Genomic DNA, 5,158 nt, shown 5'->3' on the forward strand with positions numbered 1-5,158 from the left:
GGGAGCTGAGGGCTATTAATCACCCATCTCAAGCTGTAACAATGCCTCAAAACATTACTTTTAATATGAAACTGTTTCTTTAGCAGCTACCCTGGGTTTACAGTGAAAACGTTATTTCAACCCTGCTGGAACAAATCAGAAAGGCTATAAGTATATATCTTTTAATTGAATTTATACATACTTAGAATGTGAAAGCTTTTAGTCCTTTGGGCAGCTGGTCAACAAGAGTGAATGAGGTGAAATACCACCAGTAATGTCACGAATAGAGTGAGCACGAAAAAGGGGAAAGCTCCATGCTCAGAACATTTTACAATCTCTCTGTACAGGCTGCAAATGACAGGTCAAAAAAAAAGGGTGTTACTTCATTATGCTGTCAATACTCACAAGCTACCTACCAACATTATATGGTAATAACAAAACAAATCCATGATGCAATGCAAAGGAAGGCTACCTATCATTTTTAAAGTGTGTCACATAGCTTCTGAATGGTAGTAATTGATCTCTCTAATGAGATGACTTCATTAATAGGAATTTCCAATAGCATTAATACATGCCAATAGATGCAATGGATATAATTCTCCATGCAAAGATTCTGATTTGTTTGCAGGGATAGATGCAGTCTCAATCCAAAAATATCATATGACAGGAGTTAAGTTTTGTGCTCCTGAATTTCTGTCCTGGAAGCCTTACACGGAAATACAGATGTATACTGTGTGTGCCACATGGTGGCCTGGAAGGCTGGGGATCAGGTCTTCTTAGAAGTCTCAGTAAATCTGAAGCTAATGATTAACAGCAGACATATTTACTCTTCCAGGGTAGAGCTGCTAGTTGATTGTGAGACCTTTTATAAATATTGATAGCGTGCAAAGAGACCGCCATCTATGCAAGTAATTTACAGCTCAGCCATGCATTATAAATTTAACTTTCTTACAAAGACATACAATACAGATGCTATTCCTCATGTTGTTGTGCGACTTTCTTTATGCAAAACTGTGCCTAGGTAACAATGTAAAGGGAAAAACAAGAAAACAGACACAGGCCGGGTGAGAACTTCAAATGAGGGGAACTGGTTTCAAACGAAGACCAAGGTCTCTTCTCTGCAAGCAGGTTTGTGTGTGATAGCACGTGGGTCTGGACAGAGCTCTAAAACTGAGAGGCTCCAGATGGGCTTAGATATTTGTTTGTATAGAGCTAAGCTTGAAGCCTAGGGCTCTCAAAACACACCTTTGCAATCTCAGATAATTGTACAGAGTCCCACATAGAGCTGAAGCAAGATTCTGGTCAACAGAAGTAAGACAGAAGGTCAGAGTGTACCTGCACACAGTTTATGTGTTACTACACTACAAAAGCCTCATTTACATTGCTTTAAATTAAGGAAAGCAGTCATAAGAATGAAAATAAGCTCTAAAAGTTTACACAGTGGATGTTTTTCATCAGGAAAGACAATGCTTATATACATGTATATAATACATACTTACACAGATCCTCTACTATAGTAGCTTAGAATCTCATAATTTATCACAACTCTTCCACTAGAAATAGAAATATTATAGTATAATAATACTTTTAAATATCATATTTATATATATATATAGTGTTATATATACACATATAAACATATCTTTAAGAACACGCAAGTCTATAATGCAGGAACGAACAGACTGCAGAGCACCCCAGCCACACTGCTGCAGCTTTGCTTGGCTGCAGCTCTCTGCACTAAGACCCCTGTATCTAGAAATCCAAAGATATGGCAAGCAGAAGTATTGCAGTTCCTTGATTATTCCAACCACACAAATTAACCTGTGTGTGATTTATGTACAATAAAGTGTAAACAGACTGCGCTTTTCCTCATTTACTCTTAGCTTTTGTTTTGATGTGGTTGGTCACAGTTAGTATGGTAACAGTACATATACCTATTTATTTCTGAGGTAAGACTGATAAAAATAATATAGTTTCAGGTAGGAGTTTAAAATGCAGGCATTGAAATACAACTTATTACATTGAACAGTGTTAACATAAATATCTACCTGCAAAGAAGGATTAGGAATAGGTACATCGGCGATAAAAGGGAGACTAGGGAAAACGTGGGCCCTCTCTGGAAAGAAACAGGAAACGTGGTTACCCGGGATATTGAAAAGGCTGAGGTACTCAATGACTTTTTTGCCTCAGTCTTCACCAGCAAGTGCTCCAGCCACACTGCCCAAGTCACAGAAGGAAAAAGCAGGGACTGGGAGAATGAAGAACTGCCCACCACAGGAGAAAAAATCAGGTTCAAGACCGCCTAAGGAACCAACCTGAAGGTGCACAAGTCCATGGGACCTGATGAGATGCATCCGTGGGTCCTGAGAGAACTGGCAGATGAAGTGGCTAAGCCACTATCCACCATATTTGAGAAGTCACGGCGCTCCAGGGAAGTTCTCACTGACTGGAAAAGGGGAAACATAACACCCATTTTTAAAAAGGGAAAAAAGGAAGACCTGGGGAATTACAGGCCAGTCAGTCTCATTTCTGTGCCCAGCAAGATCATGGAGCAGATCCTCCTGAAAACTATACTAAGGCACATGGAAAATAAGGAGGTGATTGGTGACAGCCAACACGGCTTTGCTAAGGGCAAATCATGCCTGACAAGTTTGGTGGCCTTCTACAACAGGGTAACAGCATTGGTAGATAAGGGAGGAGCAACTGACATCATCTACCTGGAATTGTGCAAAGCATTTGACACCGTCCCGCACAACATCCTTGTCTCTAAATTGGAGAGACATGGATTTGATGAATGGACCACTTGGTGGATAAGGAATTTGCTGGATGGTCACACTCAAAGAGTTGTGATCAACAGCTCCATGTCAGAGTGGAGAGCAGTGACGAGTGGTGTTCCTCAGGGGTCTGTATTGGGACCGGCATTGTTTAACATCTTTGTCGGCGACCTGGACAGTGGGATTGAGTGTACCCTCAGCAAGTTTGTCGATGACACCAAGCTGTGTGCTGCGGTCAACAGGCTGGAGGGAAGAGATGCCATCCAGAGGGACCTGGACAGGCTTGAGAGGTGGGCCTGTGCAAACCTCATGAAGTTCAACAAGGCCAAGTGCAAGATTCTGCACATGGGTCAGGGCAATCTCAAGCACAAATACAGGCTGGGCGATGAGTGGATTGAGAGCAGCCCTGAGGAGAAGGACTCAGCGGTGTTGGTTGACAGGAAGCTCAACATGACCCAGCAATGTGCACTTGCAGCCCAGAAAGCCAACTGTATCCTGGGCTGCATCAAAAGAAGCGTGACCAGCAGGTCGAGGGAGGTGATTCTCGCCCTCTACTCTGCTCTCATGAGACCCCACCTGCAGTACTGCGTTCAGCTCTGGGGGCCCCATCCTAAGAAGGACATGGACCTGTTGAGGCAAGTCCAGAGGAGGGCCATGAAGACAATCAGAGGGCTGGGGCACCTCTCCTATGAAGGCAGGCTGAGAGAGTTGGGGTTGTTCAGCCTGGAGAGGAGAAGGCTCCAGGAATACCTTATAGTAACCTTCCAGTACCTAAAGGAGGCCTATGAGAAAGTCAGAGAGGGACATTTTACAAGGGCATGTAGTGATATGGTAATGGCTTGAAACTGAAAGAGGGGAGATTTAGACTAGATGTAAGGAAGAAATTCTTTACTGTGAGGGTGGTGAGGCACTAGAACAGGTTGCCCAGAGAAGCTGTGGATGCCCCATCCCTGGAAGTGTCCACGGCCAGGTTGGATGGAGCTTTGAGCAGCCTGGTCTAGTGGAAGGTGTCCCTGCCCATGGCAGGGGGCCTGGAACTAGATGATCTTTAAGGTGCTTTCCAACCCAAACCATTCTATGATTCTATAATTTATGTGAACATTTAGATGCACAAATCCTCAGCAAAATGTCCCACTTTTTCCCTACTTGTTTTAATGCATTTCTCACATGAAATATGTAAGTTGTAAAACTCTTCAGACTGTCAGCTCCAGGAAATTAAGTAATTTTTCAGTTTAAAACAAGCACAGGAAAGGTTGAACTGAGGTCAGTCCTTAAGTCTATATAGTCCTGTGTTAAAGTTAGGAACACAGAAGAAAATGGGGTCTCTGTGCCCAAAGCTTAAAACCCCATTGGGCCAAGCTCCATTTGATTTGAAAACTAGATTCAGAGAGCAAAAAGGTGTTAAAGGATGATTAAGTTTTGTATACATAAAGCACTAACAAAAACTAAATTTTAAAGAAGAAAAGGAGACAGATGCATGCAACATTTTTCAAATGCTGTCAAAACAGTATCTGATACAAACCAATGAACATCAGCTGAAGTCTTGACATACAGCCCAACAAGCCTTGCTCTCAGCTCTTAGCCAGGTCTCTGCAAGAGCCACATCTACAGGAGGTGCAATTGCTGCATGTCTAGATGGACCCAAGAACCTGAAGTACCTCAGGGACCAAGCCCAGTAAAACTACAGTGCCTCGGGTTTCACCACAGAAAGCATGTGCTGCAGTCTTTGAGAGGATTACAAGGCACACTAATATGAACACACCACTGGAGCACAGCTATGCCAGTACTGGGGGAGACATCCAGCCACTCTGAACATGAATCAGATATGTTCCTGTGCAACACTTCTTTTGACTTCCTGGCATAACCCATTTAATATTTCTGAAATATGTGCAAGGACTTGAAAGTGTTGGGACACAGACAGTGTGTAGAAGCTGACAGCACCTGAAAATATTTCTGGGGTTCTTCCAAGGCTGCTCACTGCAGACTGATATTCATTCCTTTCCTTACAGCAATCACAGACAGTGCATGTTACACTTCACTGGCATTACCTTCTGGAGGCTCTACCACATGTCACTGGCACTACAAACAACTTTTAATAGACATATATAAGAAAGCTGAGCTAAAGTGAGAGTGACCATACCTTGCTGATGCTTTCAGCATTTGAGACAGTTCTCTTCTCCGTGCAACTCCATGACTCTTTGCTTGCTTAGTATGGAAAGCTGTCTTCTCCCACCTGATGGCCATTTCCTATTCCCACTAATGTCAATTATTATTTTAACTTCTGCACTTGAATTGTGGAGGAGACAGAGGGTGTTGAGAACATAGAGACATTACTATTGGAAAGGTCAAATCTGGGAAGTGCAGAGACTTCCTACAAGGTGACCCTTAACTGGGTCACAAGTCCA

The sequence above is a fragment of the Haliaeetus leucocephalus genome, unplaced genomic scaffold (assembly GCF_000737465.1).
Source record: "Haliaeetus leucocephalus isolate CR32 unplaced genomic scaffold, Haliaeetus_leucocephalus-4.0 Scaffold351, whole genome shotgun sequence".
Classification (NCBI taxonomy): Eukaryota; Metazoa; Chordata; class Aves; order Accipitriformes; family Accipitridae; genus Haliaeetus; species Haliaeetus leucocephalus.